Source organism: Lepidochelys kempii, chromosome 9 (genome assembly GCF_965140265.1).
Source record: "Lepidochelys kempii isolate rLepKem1 chromosome 9, rLepKem1.hap2, whole genome shotgun sequence".
NCBI classification, from domain to species: Eukaryota; Metazoa; Chordata; order Testudines; family Cheloniidae; genus Lepidochelys; species Lepidochelys kempii.
Window position 1 is genome coordinate 12,665,733 of NC_133264.1, and position 17,234 is coordinate 12,682,966.

General features: G+C 42.4%; 1 protein-coding gene across 11 annotated transcripts in view; it reads left to right on the forward strand.

The window, feature by feature from the left end:
- Positions 1–17,234, forward strand: part of TBL1XR1 (TBL1X/Y related 1) — a 172,856-nt gene that overhangs the window by 10,029 nt on the left and 145,593 nt on the right. For 5 of the 11 annotated variants that reach the window (XM_073359336.1, XM_073359338.1, XM_073359337.1 and 2 more), the window contains exon 2: positions 15,824–16,003. The exons of 4 other annotated variants lie outside the window; for them this stretch is intronic. The gene's annotated coding sequence lies outside the window, so the exon portion shown is untranslated. Of the gene's footprint in view, positions 1–4,277; positions 4,800–9,384; positions 9,478–13,769; positions 14,008–15,823; positions 16,004–17,234 lie in introns of those variants that run through there. 2 more of the 11 variants (XM_073359339.1, XM_073359334.1) reach the window with 2 other exon arrangements.

Genomic DNA, 17,234 nt, shown 5'->3' on the forward strand with positions numbered 1-17,234 from the left:
TTCTTGAGTTTAAAACAGGAGAGGACAAATGTCAAGCAAGCAGTGTTATCCTGAGGTCCTGGCCTGATCAGTATTGGTTAGGCATCACCAGAGAGAGAGAGGCATGTTGATTGCTTAGGGGTATGAAGTAAAAAAGTAATTTCTGGATGTTGTTTATATTGACTAAGGCTCATCAAAAGATTTTAAAAAAATGAGATGAAAAATGGGAAGGGGGCAATAATTTATAAATATGTTATCCACTTTCTGACTAACTCTTTTAATACAGTGGCTCCATACCAGAGACTGAGCTGGTATGTCACCTAGCATATTGGATATCTGTTAGTACTAGTGCTTCTGTTATATGGGCTGAGATGTTTTGCTTTTGTCATTTTAAGTTACCACAACTGTTAACATTAAGGGCCAGTCTTCAACTGGACCCCACTGAAGAACTGAAAAACTTGCAGGCATGTCATTGGAATTTGTAAAATCCTGTTTGTGTATGCATTTATTAGCATGCTCAGTTGAGCTCCCCATTCCTTTTCCATGTCTAACTACCGCATTTTGGAATAGGTAGTTGGTGTTTTTTCAGAGTACAAAAGAGAGAGACAGCACTTTTGTGATTTGATTTGGAGAGACTGAATGAAAATGACTTGCACTTTACTTGCTTTGACAGTAGTATAAATGGCAAAAGCCAGTCAGTATAATGTTGGTTTTGAAACCCACCGATTTCTGTTCACACATTGCTTATTCCAGGAGAATCTGGACTTAATATTAAAGCTTTTAAAGTTTTTTTTTTTTCTTTCTTTGTTTTTCGGAAAGACTTATACCTACTTCTGTGCCAATTAACACCACCCCTCATTTCCCTGCCCTTCCCCCCCCAAAAAACAAACAAACCCCAAACAAAACCATTACATACCCAGCAATAACGTGGCAAAATGTTGTGTGTTTCATTTCTGTCTCTCCCCAAAACTCACCCCAATTTGCCATCTGCCAGTGATGAGCTTTTTATTGTTTGCTGTCACATGAATAAATAAAATGAAGTTAATAGACCTAAAACTTCCATGTCTCTCTTGGCATTTCGCATTTCTTTCTGTTCTTTTCCTCAGCCTCATTCACTTCTTCCCCACCCCCCCCCACCCCTTTTCTGCCTTTTTCTCTCAATTCTCTCATTTCCTGTTATCATTTTGTCTTTTCTGTATTTCTTTGTTAATATAAAGGCTTTCTCTGGCCGTTTTTGTATTTGATACTCTTAAGCCAAAACAGTCCTCTCACCTTATTCTCTGTTTACTGTTTTATGGTTTCTCTGCCCTACTCTTTCTGTCTTCTCTGCTTCCCCGAACTTATCTGCCCTCTCTTCCCCAGTCCAACTTATGCATGTGGAAGTGATCTTGTGCAGTCTTTGAATCAATGGGAATTTTGCTGTGTGTAAAGTCAGCAAAATCGGGCATTCTTCCTGCACTGTGTCATGCTGTTTAATTTCATTGTGTGTTGCAGACTGAAACTTACTGGAGACATTAGTAAGTTTCATTCAGCAGCCTCAGTTGCAGACAGTATGCTGATGCGCAGAGACTAAGATGTGGAGTGGGGCAGCTATGAAAGGAAACAGAGTTGGCTGCTTTTGGTAATGTCTTTTATTTAATAAAAATAAACATCCCTTCTGGCACTAAGGGTTGATCCAACTCCAATTAAAGTCAACAGGAGACTTTAATGGGAGTTAGCTTGGGACCTTAATAGGAATTTCAAAAGCTGCACTGGATTAAATGAAAGCCTTTTGGTGTTTTTCTTTTTTGAGCAGTTTATTCCCATGCTTTTTAGCATAAGGATTGTTTAAGAAGTGACATTCAGGTTCTCACTTAAAGCAACAAAATCCAATTCAGTCATAGTCTCACCTAGTTTGTATTATGGTAGTATCTAGATGTCACAATCAGGATTGGTGCCCCATTGTTCTAAGTGTTGTAGAACTTGATCATGGAAACTGAAGTCTGTAAACCGACTCCTTTAGTATGGGCCTCAACCAGCACAAATCAATTTGTGGAATTGCAGCTATAATGTTGGAGGATAGTCTCCAAAGGGCCTACAGTCTAACTGCATCCAGGAACTGCTGTAATGCCTGGAATACTCTGCTTAATATTTAATCTCGAGAAAGTGACCACTCCTGATGGGTAGTTGTCCAGGAACCAAAGAAAATAAAAGTAGGAAAAATTGATGTATCATAAACCTAGCAAAACCTTTTCTGATAATGAGTGTGTGCCTTTCTCTGAAATACACACAACCATCACAGGAGAGAAAATAAGATCTACTTTGAAAGAAGGCAGTAGAAATGGTTTTTACTTGAATGTATTTAAAATATGATTATAAGCTCTCTGGTGCAGAGACAGTGTCAACACATGACATAAAAATATCGCTACCCGCCCATAGGTCATAGACTCTACGTAGATTACTGTTATTGCAATACCGCACTCTTGTCACTTACAAATTTCCATATTCAGGAGTATATAATGTAGAAACTTGCTCCAGCCAGAAACTTGGCATGTAAAGTCGCTGGGTGTAATCAGGCAGTCATATTCAGGGAAAAAATCCCATTGGAATTGATGGGAGTTTTGCCTGAGTAAGAACTGAAAGATTAGATCCTCTGCCTGGGAGTAATTTTATTTTATTTTTGTTGTTTTTTCCATTTCTGAGGCTTGGCCTATACTAAAGGGTTAGGTTGATATAAGCTGCCTTTCATCAATCTCTAGCCATGGAAGTGTGTTCACATAAATTTGACTCCCGCCGACATAAGTCCCTCTGTACCAGGGATCTCAAGCACATGGCCCGTGGGGCTATTTCCTATGGCCCGCCAAGCTCCCTGTGCCCACCCCCAGGTCAGGCCCGCAGGATTACCCCCCGTGGCGCCGCGAGCCCCACGCTGCTCCCTGAAGCAGCCGGCAGCAAGTCCCTGCAGCCAAGAGGGGAGAAGAGGGCTCTGTGCGTTGCTTTCACCTCCAGGCACTGCCCCCCTGCAGCTCCAATTGGCCGGGAACCAGGAACTGTGGCCAATGGAAGCTTGGGGGAGGTACCTGGAGGAGCGGCAAGAGCAGCGCACGGAACTCTCTGCACCCCAGGGAGCCTGCCCTGGCCCCGATGCGTGCTGCTGCCACCCCGGAGCCGCTCTAGGTAAGTGGCGCCGGGCCGGAGCCCGCACCCCAAACCTCTCCTGCACCCCAACGCCCTGCCCTGAGCCCGCTGCTGCACCCTGCACACCTCCGGCACCTCAACTCCCTGCTCTTAGCCCCCGCCACACCTCGCACCCTTCCTGCTCCCCCTGGGGGCAGGGAGGGGGCAGAGTTGTGCTGGGGACTTCGGGGAAGGGGTTGGAATGGGGGTGGGGAAGGGATGGGAAGAGGCAGGGCCTCATGGAAGGGTTGGAGTGAGGGCAGGGCCGGGGCAGCGAGGGGTGGGGGTGTCAGTGATGCGGCCCTCGGGCCAATGCACTAGTCCTCATGTGGTCCTTGTGGTCATTTGAGTTTGAGACCCCTGCTCTATGCTGATTTAGTAACATCACCTCCCGAAGTGGCGTAGAGTGATACTGCATTGACCTAATTACATCAAGTGTCAGTGTAGACACTGCATTGCTTACGCTGACTATTACTGGCTTTCAGGAGTTGTTCCACAATGCCGATGCAAGTGCTCCTGGTGAGGACACGCACCACTGATCCAAGGAGACAAGTGTGCACGCACACAAGCAATTTAATAACTGTGGTGGCTGTATGCCAATGTAAGTTAGGTTGACATAATTTTGTGGAGTAGACATGGCCCTACTATTGCCAAACATAGTTTAGTTTATTTATCTGACTCTGTGTTTTTGACTCTGAGGTTTTTAGTGTAGACCAGGGCTATCTTGTTATAACTACATCACTCAGGGATGTGGATTTGCTGAGCGATATAGTAATACTGACCTAACCCCTACTGTAGACGGTGCTATGTTGATCAGAGAGCTTCTCTTGTCAACATAGCTAGTGCTTCTTGGGGAGGTGGTGTACCTATGCTGATGGGAGAAGCTCTCCTTGGCATAAGAAGCATCTTCACCAAGCACTGCAGCAGCACAGCTGTAAGTGTAGACAAGCCCTTAGAATAACATTTTGCAGGTCATTAGTCCACAATCTGGGTTGAGACATATAGTGTCGCGCCCCCCCCACGCCTCAAAATATTTTGTCTGAATTATTAAACATCGATTCTTCCAGTATGTTTTATAGCATTCACCAGTGTGCCCTAAATTGTGACAGCTCTCGACTGTGTATTATTAGGATGCTTGGAAAGATATGGATCCTGAGTTGGTGTAAATTTTCATAGCTCTGTTGACTTCATGTTGACATGCCTTCAGCTGAGAAATCTGCACCTTGGTGAGCAGCTGCTATAGTCTACTGTTAAATGACTTCTTTTGGTGGCTTATAGATAAGTTGTAAAATATTATTGTAGTTTCATTACAGCATCAACAGTAAGTTTTTTGGATTCCTAATGCAGTTATTATAGAATTACTGAACATAAATAGATGAGTCATCACTTAAGGATTTCAGCTATTTTTTGCACCACTGCTGTTTACCTAGACAATCTCTTTTCAGGAACTGTTCAAAGAGAATAAGTTGCAGTTTTTGAAGGGCACTGAAGGAAGGACCCATGGAATTATCTTGCAGTTTAGTGTTAATCCCCCCTGCTGTCATAGAAATTATTTCTGCAGATTTCCATAAGCTTCCACACCTCCATTGCAGCAACATTGTGTGTCCTTGGAAGTGTAGAGAACTCAAACATCTAGAATTCCTATTTTGAGACTAATATATATGGTAAGATGCTGTGTTAACTTTTTTAACTGCAGTAAAGAATTTCCATACAGAAAATGAAGTACTGCCTCCTGGTTAGGGCTGGGGGCTAGGAGTCAGGATCCCTGGGTTTTACCCTGTGTTCTGTCACTGTGTGATCTTGGTAAATGACTAACAACTTTATCCATGCAAAACTGATCTTGTACTTCACAGGGATTTTCGAGGCCATGTTTATAAAGTGCTCTGAGATCTTTTACAGATGAAAGGCTCTCTAGAAGTGCAAAGTAGTTTTAATTTTATTTTTCAACCTTTGCTAACTTGGAGTTCATAGCTTAGCCAAAAATATTCCTTTTATGCTGATATTTTCCATGCTGGGTCTACAGTCTGATAGGATTTTTTCCTCCAAGTTGGACAAAATTTGGGACCTGAGTCTGCAAAGGCTTGCCTACTGTGTTTTAATTTATGCACTATGAATAGTCCTGTTGAAGTAGTAGGACTACTCAGTGTATTCGCAAAAAGAAAAGGAGTACTTGTGGCACCTTAGAGACTAACAAAGCTACAGCTCACAAAAGCTTATGCTAAAATAAATTTGTTAGTGCTCACGAAAGCTTATGCTCAAATAAATTTGTTAGTCTCTAAGGTGCCACAAGAACTCCTTTTCTTTTTGCGAATACAGATTAACACAGCTACTACTCTGAAACCTGTCAGTGTATACAGTTACTCACATTTGTAAGACCTTGTAGGACTGGGTGAGTTAGAATCTAAGACAATTTCTTCCAAAATTCCCATGTCTGGTGGATCGTGTCACAATGTGATGGTATCCTGACTGTTCGGGCTTGCCTGTGTAGCTGTGACTAAATGGCAGTATAATCATGTTGCTGAAATAAAATTTAGTAACATGGTTATACCACAGTTTGGTCTGGTATTCACAAGCAAGATATAAGAGTTGCTTTTGTGTTTGTTTATGTGCCTTGCAAAATAGTTATGAAAATTTACAAGCCCAGGCACAAAATGTTCATGTGTGCCCTTTACCATGATTCTTGATAATGAAAAATCTAATGGTATTTTACTTGCCTATTAAAGAGAGACATACCCTGGGGCAGATAGAATTTTGCAAGCCTTGTCATGAAAGTGTACATCTTGTATGAAAATTAATATTAGACAAGGCACTACTGTGTTATAAGACAATTTCCCACCATTCAACTTCTGGCAGTGTAGAAAGGTTCTAGAAGGCAAATCATGGTCTTTGGGGAAAAAACAAACAAACCCAACACCATAAGTGACCTTTGTGCGTGTGCATAATTTGCCTGCTTTACTAAAGATTTATAACAACCTGTTTTCACATTTCATCTTTTGGGCTAAAATTTTCCATCCCTGCTTGATGATGAAGTTGGGGTTCATTCTGTTTTTTAACAGTTTCAGGAAAATCTCTTCAGGAGTTTTTGAATTATAGGAGAATTTCTTTTAAAAATACATATTATTACCTTGTATAGACGTACCCCAGAAAGTACTGACACTTGTACCGTATTCTGAACATAATCTACATAGCGTAATTGCTTGATCTTAAAATTAAAATAGAACTTAATTAGTGGTTAAAAATATCACTTGTGAGCATGCTCCTTAGGCTTCTAAGATATTTCAAAGATCTTAATGAAGCCCCTTTTCCTTTCAGACGTATCTTTACGTTCTTCTGACAGACTACTCTAGGAGGCTGGGATATTTTTCAAGGGAATACCAATTGACTCAACTAAAAATTCTCTAGAATCTCCAGCCTTAACATTAGGACAACTAATATTATTGGTGTGGGGGGAAAAAATTGTGTTTACCATGATTTTAGCGCTCCCCTATCATATTATAACAAGAAAGGCGGCAACCCATTTTCAGTTTAGAATCATAGAATAACACGGTTGGAAGGGACCTCAGGAGGTCATCTAGTCCAAACCCCTGCTCAAAGCAGGACCAATCCCCAATTTTTGCCCCAGTTCCCTAAATGGCCCCCTCAAGGATTGAACTTACAACCCTGGGTTTAGCAGGCCAATGCTCAAACCACTGAGCTATCCCTCTCCCCTATGATTTCTTATGATTCTCTGAAATTTCTTATGATTCTCTGAAATTTTCATATTTGGGGCTGCAATTTCCCAGGCTGTCTCTGTCTAAAGATGAATTAAAAAAAAAATTTTTTTTGTGGGGATAGTGTGTGTTTATTTCAGTAGAACAGAAAAAAGATTGCTGTTAAAATTTTTGTTAACCATTTCTTTTGTTGAAATTTGGCACAGCAGTACCCTAGCCAAGAAAGATTCTTGGAGAGTTGTAATCTGATGAACACAGGTTTTTATTTGACCAAGCTGTGAGCCTTTGAAAATTGTAGTCTAAGCATATGTGCTAATTTTGGAACAAAACAATTAGAGCTAATGCCTCAGTTCTGCACACGTTTACCCATGTGCATAATATTAAAGTTAAGTCTGTATAGGTGGTGCAGCATTGATGCCTATACTTGTAAAGGGCCTATCTTCAAAAATTGCAGTATGCTTTGGATCAGGCTTAAAATGTTCAGCTAGGGAAAGCTGCACTTTATATACCTGTCATGTGGCTAACCCAGCCAAAGTGAGCAGGCCCTCAACAATTGTACACCATTTAATGTACCCTATTTGGGAAGTTTTCTGTTTAGTGACACTCTGGAGAAGCGGAAGAGGCTTTTCACAATATTGAAAGGTTCATAAGCTGGGTCAAATGGAAATCAGTTTTCAGGTCTGCAGATCTTTTACTGTGGGGTTGAGGTGGGGATTGAGTAATGCCCCAAAGGCAAGAAGGTTTCTCTTTCCCACTATCCCAAAGCCACTGGAAAAGGCACCAAGACTCCTAGGAAAATGGGCTCCAGAACAGGATGTTCAAGATAACGCCCCTTCAACCTGTACCATTCAGGCTTTCGTTCTACCTGACACAGAAGTTCTGTTGGGAGTCTGTCTTCACACCAGAGTTAGCCTGAGTTCTTACTTGGGTGTTGCACCAGCCCCCCCTCCATTCACATGTGCAAACCTCTCACTTGAGTTAAGTGGTGCTTTCAACCTGGGCACAGCTGAGGAGTAGGTTTAGAGTCCAAGTTCAACTTTCACTTGGACTGATAACTTGCAGTGACGACGCAGGCTAAATTATTCAACTGCTGATAGCTCTCTAGTGCCTTTCCACAACTCTCCTGTCTGTCATGAGCGTACAAGTTCTCCCACAATTCACTGGGACGGAATCTTAGAACGACTCAGCTTACTGCAGTACAAATATCCATGGCGCATGTCCCAAGGAGTCCTAGTGACATACTGGAGTGAGTACAACACCTGAGAGATACAATAACATGGGTAGGTCTTTGCAATGTAGTTGCATGCAGCCAGGTGCCAATCACTGCAGCTAACTCTGTAGTGAAGACATGCTGGGAGAGCAGAGAGCCAGGACAGCCCTGACCTGATGAGACAAGAAGCCAGTAGAGGTATGTCCACCCAGCCCACAAGCAAGCCTTCCAGTACTGGTTAATAGACTCAGGCTAGCAGAGCTTGTGCTAGTGATATAGAAATAGCTGTGTAAACAGTGCTTTGAAGTTGTGGCTCAGGCTGGAGCTCAGGCTCTGAAGCCTAGGAAGAGGTATGGGCTTCATAGCCTCTGCTCTAGCCCGAGCCGCAACTTCAAAGCACTGTCCATACAGTTCTAGAGCACTAGCTTCAGCCCTGCTAGCCTGAGGCTATGGACCAAGCTGGGACGCTCACTCCCGCTTGATCCAAAATGCTGTGTAGACATACTGTTAGGGACCAGAAGGCCCCCACTTGTCACTTGGCCCCTCACCTTCCACTGAAGATGTAGGCCAGCAGATGTACACCTTTGTGCAGCAGCACACCAGCCAGGTTACAAAGCCTTCATTCATCAAGTGGGCTGCCCCCTTGCCGAATGAGCTGCCATTTTTTTTTTATGTAGCAGCACCTATTTGAGGCATTGCTCAGTGAGTCCTATTTCAGTGTCAAATCATGCCTTCTAAGGTTCGTAGAGGAAAGGTTCGCTTCTGTAGACATTGTGAGATTTATGGGACACAGTGTTATGGTGGAGCCTGGGTGTAGAGTTCCAGATTATGGAATTTTCTTTAAAAACCATCCAGCCACAAACACCGTAGGACATTCCTTCTGTGTATGCACTGAATGATCTTTAATTATGATCACATACTGTTTCAAAATGGTGCAATACAATATCATAGAATTATTTCTATCATCTTGTAGTACTGTGTATTTCTCTTTACGTCAGACTACTTTAAACCTTCATCCTGCAAGTTGCTTCACACAGATACTGGCTCCTGCATAGGGTCCCATTGACTTCAGTGGAGCCTTGTGTGGGGCTGTGCGTTCACTCACACAGAGTTCATTGAAGAATCAGGGCTTTGCTGTCATTTATATAAAATTATAGTACTGTTCTTATACAAATACTTCATGTTAAGTAGAATAACGGAGTAATAGAGAAATAGCTCACCTAAATTTGCAGATGAATTATCATTAATTGTCTCTTCCCAGGCTGTGCTGTTGGTTGAAAATAAATTGTATAGTGCATTACTGTTGACTTAATTATTTACATACGTTAGAGAGAAGAGAACTTATAAAAAGAATGCCAAAGACATATGGAGCCATCACAAAAATGAAATGACCAAAAAGAACAAATACAAATATAGCATAAGGTGATTTTTTTTCTGTCTAAGATTGTAAGAAAAATGATGTAACTATACCACTATTTGAGATGTAGTATGCGATCATGTTAATTAAGCTCTCTTATATGTACTGAGACTGAATAATATGTAATAATAATGTAATCCACTATTGTGGACATCTGTGTATGAAATGCTAAAAATATTTTTTTAGTACAAACAAAATATACAAAAAGATATGATTGTCCAAAACAAATGCAAATTAACAAACTATAGGGAAATAACACCAACTACCCAGCTTATCAATTGCTTGCCATGCTATACATATGTATTAAATAAAATATTACCCGCGCTATCATCCTGTTCTGTTGATAATCCTGTGTGGTGAGCATTTTACAAATGTTGTGCTATATGCAGAGCATACTCTTAGAGTCTTGTTAGTGGGAAGAAAAAGCAAAAAAGGAAACTACATTTTCTCAGGGTTTTTCATTACATGACACAGAGCAGCGCACATATACTATTGGCCAACTTTTTTTGGCGTTCTCTAAATTACAAGTTCTTCTTTTCAAAATGAAATGTGTTTATATTAAATTGAGATTTCATTTAAAAGTATGTTACGGCTTAAACTACTTTTAATCTCTTAAAACATTTATAAAAAAATGTACTAAATCCATGAGCCTCTGTTAAAATCTTTGTTAAAGGCTGCATTTCTACATCAAGAAAGTTGGTTTGCCCCCTGATTCTAACTTTTGAGGTCAAGCTTTATAAATATGACACAGTAAATCATGTAGTATATTAAGGGCATGTTTCGTTTAATAAAAAATCAATTTTATATGTTTGTGTTTGTTTAAATTCCAGTTACCATCTTAATGTAACTTGACACAAATTAACTTTTTCCTCATGATCTAGTAAATAAGGAATATGTCATTCACTATTTTCTAACATACTAAAAATGTACAATTAATAAGAATCTGAAAATATTAAGCTATATAATTGCTAAATAAATGTATATAGTTATAGTTTACGTTCCTAGGTAGCAAAAAGATGTACAAATCTAGTGTAAAGGCTCTACTGAGTTGTAAATCAAGATGTTTTAATTGTTATATCAACTAATGAGAATGCACCCTTCTTCAGAAAATAACTGAAGTATAAGTGGGAAAGTTGATTAAAAAATTATTTAAATTTAGACTTTCCACTTGGTGATTTAAATCACCGGTTTAAATTGTCTTGGTTTTAATCAGTCCCCCCTGTTAGCCAATATTTATTTTACAAATATAGGTTTAAGTATGTGGAGGCTAATGGTAGTAATTTATCAGCAGATTATACAGCTAAGTTGTTGCATGAGGCATACCCAGGATACTGGGTGATTGTTGGAAATACTATAATAATTAGAAATGGTTAGAGATGGGCCTAACCCAAAGCTACAGATCCAGATCTGAAATTGCCAAACAGTTTGGGGTTGGTTAGAACTGGTGTTAGGATATTCTAGTGATAAGGGACAGTCCTAAACTTCATATTTGGAGTCCTGCTCTCTCCAAGTTCGGGGTGGTTTGGATATGGGATTTGGGTTCTGTGCTTGACTCTATCAAGTATTAAAAAAACAAACAAAAAACCCAACCCAAAATCTAAAAATCCAAAAAACAACTTGAAAATGAAACAGTGTTCTGTATCAGTTTAATAATAGACTGTATTTTTAGGCCGGGCTGGTAGTGCTGCCTATCATTAAGGTTGCCTCTCACTTCCCATTATCAGACCCTGTTTTCACTTCCTTATAACCTTCCCAAACCGTAACCATTTGGGCTGAAATTTTCAATGCCTGGTGACTGTTTCAGGCAGATTTTTTGGAAAATTTCAAGTTAATCTGTTCTAAAGAATAAAACGATGGGAAAATAATTGTGTTGTCCTTGTTAAAACATTCTGGTGACCTTCTGTGTCAGGTATGTGTCTTTTGTTGTCCCCGCTTAAATTTGGTACAAGCAACCTTAGTTCTGGCATTTCCCAACTTTTGCGTGCTTTGACTAATACTCTTTTAGTGTAGTTTTTATGCATATTTAATTGAAAGTTAAAATAGCAAGATAGCACTAATTAGGACATAATCGAATGCTCAAAGATAGAACAAGAAACTAAATTTTTTATTTTAAAGGGTTAATATTCATCAAACATTTATGAAGATACCTAACAAATTATGACAAAACATTGTCTAATAAGGATGAAAGGGATGAGATTTTTAAACACTGACTGTTGTTACAAAGAATTTTGACTTAATGTATTTCATCACCTTGATGTACATTTCCAGTTTATTTTCTCCAAAACTTCAAAATACTTTTTAAGGCTTTGTTGCAGTTTATATTTTCTCCTTATATTGATGGGTGATTATTTGTGTATAGAATTTATGCAATGGTGTTATTTTGGAGGAACGGACTGATTAATTTTGTCTGTTTCATTTAAATCTTTATAGAACTGTCCAAATCTAAACTACGACATTGGTGGGATGGACGGTTTCTGCAGGGAGCCTGAGAAGTCAGTTGAGGAATAGAGGTGGGAGAGGGAGAGAACTCTGCTCTCAAAAGGGATTGATTCTGGCTGTAGAGAGACAAATCTGAGTCCTGATTCAGGTCTGCACTGAATCCTGCACCTACTGCTGAAACTCAAATTCCTCTCCAGTTGTTGTCATCTTGCTGTGGGTTGTTTACTACTCTTTTGGATGGCTAATCAGAAGGGCCATGTGACTTACATTAGAAGGCCAACCTGGGATGGGAAACCAACTTTATAGGAGAATGGCAGAGGTGGACTATAATATCTAGGCTGTGTCCGTTCTTGTTAGGGAATGGAAAGGTGCAAAAGTGAGGAAGGAGTGGGGACAAAAGTTGGAGGGAAGGGTGAGCGGGGCCTTATAGTGTATGTCTACAATGCCATTTAAAAACCTGCAACGGGCTCATGGGGCTTGGGCTAAGGGGCTGTTAAATTGTAGTGTAGACGTTCGCCTTTGAGTCTGGGCTCTAGGACCCTGCGAAGTGGGAGGATCACAGAGTTCAGGCTGCAGCCCAAGCCTGAATGTCTACAGAACACCATGATTAAACAGCCCTGCAACCTGAGCATCCCGAACCCAAGTAAGTTGGCATAAGCTGGCCGCGGATGTCTAATCGCAGTGTAGACACACGTATAGATTCATAGAGTTTAAGCCCAGAAGGGACTATCTTTTTTTGTTTTTGTTTTTCACCAAAAAAATTAGTAGCAATTTTACATCTAAAACTTGTAAAATTAAAAACTTCCTAATTGTGAAGGTGGTTAAGCACTGAATAAATTACCTTGGGAGGTTGTGGGATCTCAGTCATTGGAGGTCCTTAAGAGCAGGTTAGATAAATACCTGTCAGGGATGGTCTAGAAGATAATCCTTGTACCATGAGTGCAGGGGACTGGACTAGATGACCTCTCGGGGTCCCTTCCACTCCTTTGATTTAATGATTTGAAATCATCTAGTTCAGAGTTTCCCAAACTTATTTTGTGGCGGCCACTTTGGAAATTCATGCCCCATACATGTCCCCCTCACTGAGGCCAGGTCAGGAGGTGGATGGAAGGAGTGCCCAGTATGGGGGTGAGAGGTTGTACCCACCAGGTGGCAGTTGAGGAAGCCTTCCGCTTCCTGTAACAGTCAGGCGGTCTCAGCTGCCAGGACCCAGCTCCCTACCCATTTTGCTTCTCACCCCTTTTGGAGCTGCTCTGAAGGGATGGGGATGGGAGGGGAGTGTAAGACTGCGCCCCTGAGTACTAGACCTCCTGCCAGACACAGCTCTCTCTGGCCCTTCAGCGCAGCCCCATCCACTTCTACCCAGGTTCTGTCTGGCAGGGGAAGCGGATGAGGCTCTGTGCCCTGGGGCTGCACTGAAGTCCAGAGGGGACTCTGTCTGAGAGAGAAGGGAGTGAAGGGGTCAGGACTCCCACGGTCAGCCTTCGGCTCCCTGTTTGCAGAGTGCCTGCTGGCTTTCCTAGCAGAGGAGGGTAACTGCCAATTGGTGGCTGCTGCAGCAGTGGGGTAGAGATGGGCTGGGAACCTGGTCCTTGCAGCTGAGCCCAACTACACAGAGCCCCATCCACTTCCCTGGCCAGAAAGAATCCCCTGCTATCCTTGGCCCTTCAGTGGGGCCAGGGGGGAGGGGTCCTTGGGCCCCCAAAATAATGTTATTGCATGTCCCCCATTCGGGAACCTCTTCTCTAGTCTGACCTGTATCTCACCCAGGCCCTTACATTTCATCCAGATGCCCCTGAGTTTAATGACTTTAGTTTGGCTGCAGCTTTTCAGTCCTCAGGGGACTGAACTACTGTGTGCCACAGGTGAGTACAGGAGGGAGTGACTTCTCACTTCTGGTGAGCACAGTTGTTTTCTGTCACTTAATGCACAACATGAGGATGTGCATACTAGCTTTTGTGTGCTCTAAGGCTTAATGATACCATAGGATTTACAAATTGTTTCTTTTTTTTTACAAGAAAACATAATGGCTCTTAATTCAGTGTCCCTTTTGAACAAGGTGTGCACTCTGGCAGGAGGTGAGAGGCAGTTCTCAGGTAGGCCAGTCCCAGGCTGTTGATGGCTCCTTGGTATGCAACAAGCAGCTTGGAGGCTTTATTCAGCCTTCTAGACTGCACTATCTGGCCTACAGGTCTTGCACAAGCACTTACTGAGTTGTGACCAACCTTGGAGTTTGTGTAGCACAGCATTACCGTGAGAAGGAATGATGCACCCCCACCCCAAAAGAAAAAAACTATTTCTACTATTGAAGATGACAAATCCTGGGGGTGTGGGCTCTGGGGTGGGGCTGGGGATGAGGGGTTTGGGGTGCAGGAGTGTGCTCTGGGCTGGGACTGAGGGGTTCAGAGGGCAGGAGGTGGATCAGGGTTGGGGCAGTGGGTTAGGGCGCAGCAGCGTGTCGGGGTGCAGGCTCCAGGCAGCGCTTACCTCAAGCAGCTTCTGCAAGCAGTGCCATGTCCCTGCTTCGGCTTCCACATGGAGGCGAGGCTAGGCAGCTCTATGCGCAGGCACTGCCCCCACAGTTCCCATTGGCCACAGTTCCCGGCCAATGGGAGCTGCAGAGCTGGTGCTTGGGGCGGGGGTAGCGTGCAGAGCCCCCTGGCTGCTTCTACACGTAGGAGTTGGAGCAGGGACATGCCACTGCTTCTGGGAGCCGCGCGGAGCTGGGCAAGCCCCCGACCCTGCTCCCTGGCGGGATCTCGAGGGTCAGGTTAAAAGGTCTGACAGGCTGGATGCAGCCCGCGGGCCATAGTTTGCCCATTCTTGTCCTACAACCTGTAGCTCTTATTTCTTTTTTGCTTTTCTGTAGAGCCAAAAGACTCTTAACAGATATCATGACCCCATTGTGCTAGGCACTATACAAACACCTACGGAGGGAGAGATCCTGCCTCACATAGTTTACTCTAAACAGACTAGACAGACATAGAACAGAAAGGGAAACAGAGAAGGAGGTGAAGTAACTTGTCTAAGTCAGTGGCAGAGTTGGGCGGGGGGAAGAAACAGGTCTCCTGACTTTCAGTCCAGGGCCCATCTACTGGACTAAAATCCTATGCTCTTGGTCATCCGCCTGCTTTCCTAAATGAGTCTAACTTAACCTCTGTCATTATTAATTCTCCCTTTATTTATGTACTTTGAGGTAGCACCCATAATATGCTGGGTGGTGTCCAAACCCACTGGAAATCACATTGGCCTGCATATCTGTATTGTTGCTCTGTGGCAATGGATGCTGATTTTTAATGAATGAAATGGCCATATTCAGTTTGATTTGAACTACAAGATTGTCCTGGTATCTAGCGGACCAGTGGGAAGGGGGGTGGGAGTGTTGAGCATTGTTGTTTTAAGGGTTAATTTTTGTTTGGCAGTCCATTTTATTGATTGACACCACAATTAATTCAGTGTAAGATTCCAATATCACTGCTTTGCATGAATTAGGTTTTTTTTGTTTTTTTGTTTTTTTTACATTTTATAAAGTGTCTGAACCTTAAGCTTTGCATATAAATAACTGAAGGAAATAATAAAGAGTATGCAAATGTTTGTTTGAATACTGTGGGGGGTAAACGTATGATTTCTAACATAAATGGCTGGTCTGCTCTCATTATTCTGCATACTGTGGCAAAGGTGAGCTCTTCCAGAAACAAGGTTTTTAGCTCCTACTGCTGTGTTGCCCCTTTGCAGGCTGTGCAGCGCTCAGGAAGGCGGGCAAGGTGCCATACTTGGCTGCACTCTGAGTCAGCCAACGAGTGCAAACACCTTGTGGGAGAAAGCTGACTCAAGCTATCTGTCCAATAGTATTGTTGTGCCAGCAGTAAGAATTTAAAAGTATGTAAAAGATAAAACTTGCTGTTTCCACAGATCACTGCCATGGAAAACAGAGCAAGTTCTGTCTAGATTCAGGGCCAGATCCTCACCTGGTTTAAATCTGCACAGCTCCACTGAAGTCAAGAGACTTGCCAACTACTCCATCCATATTGGCCAGGGGTTAATTTGGAAGCCATGGCCCTCCACTTTCAAAGAAGCATAAACTAAAACCAGGTTGGTTGAATGGAACTTGAGTTATGCAACAGTACTCATGGGGAACTGTGATCAGAGGAGGAAAGAGGAGAATGCCAAGGCATCAGGAGACTAGATTGGATGCCCAGCTCTGTGCCATTGCCCTCCAGGAGCTTCAGACTTAGTTACTGACATTCCCTCATGTCCTCTGTGGCTCCCAAATAAGGGTCAGAGCCTCAGATGGTACAAATCACCATAGTTCCTTTGGAGTTTAGATTTCCTTTTTCTGTCTGTCTGATTTAGAATTTTGTCCCTTTTATATAATTTCTTGGCCTTAGCTGTCTGTTATCTCCGCTAACAGGAGGGGCTACATGGTATACCTGATAATCTCCCATGAAGCTCTCTTCTTCTGTGATCAAAGGAATAAAAGTATAGCTTTTCCTCCCTTAGAGGGATCTGACCTACTGGGTAAGAAGTCGGTCACCCTTTGCTGTATCACTGTTCAGCTCCACAAGAGTATGTTACCCACTCAGCAAAACATATGTCTTTGTTTTATCTGCTGGATGACTCTGTGTAGTTGTTCACATACTGAGTATATGACAGGTACTTACTCTGCCTCTAATCTCTATATGGCCAGCAAGAAGGGGAGCCCCATGCCTTGGGATGGGCACCCCTTCCCAGCATCCCTTGATATAGGAATAGGTCAGTAATTGATGTCTGGGACTGAAAATGTTGCTATAGGAGCCAGAGGTCTAAATCTTTGGTTTAAAATTAGGGTGAAAGCCAGCAAACTAGAGAATAATGTCGCCACCACCTCCATTAAAAAGTGGTGTGTGAAACGGAATAGGAAATGGTTAGAATTATAGGACTGGAAGGGACCTCGAGAGGACATCTAGTTCAATCCCCCGCACTCTGGCAAGTCTAAGTATTATCTAGACCATTCCTGAAGGTGTTTGTCTAACCTGCTCTTAAAAATCTCCAGTGATTGCCTAGGAAGATGGAAATTCCACAATTTATTCCAGTGCTTAACCACCCTCACAGTTAAAAGACTCAATTGGTATGACTGTCCAGTATGTCGTCTTGTGATGAGTACAGACAGATTGGGTTTGGATGACTTTGAACATACCTGGTAGGTATTGGAAAAGAGAGAGGTTGTCATGGCTGATGAGCAGGTCAGATTGGAATTGGTACGAAGAGAGGTTGATATTGCTTTTATGGTTGATATGGGAGGTCACATACTATTTCAGCACATGGGGAGGGAAATTGCTCATTA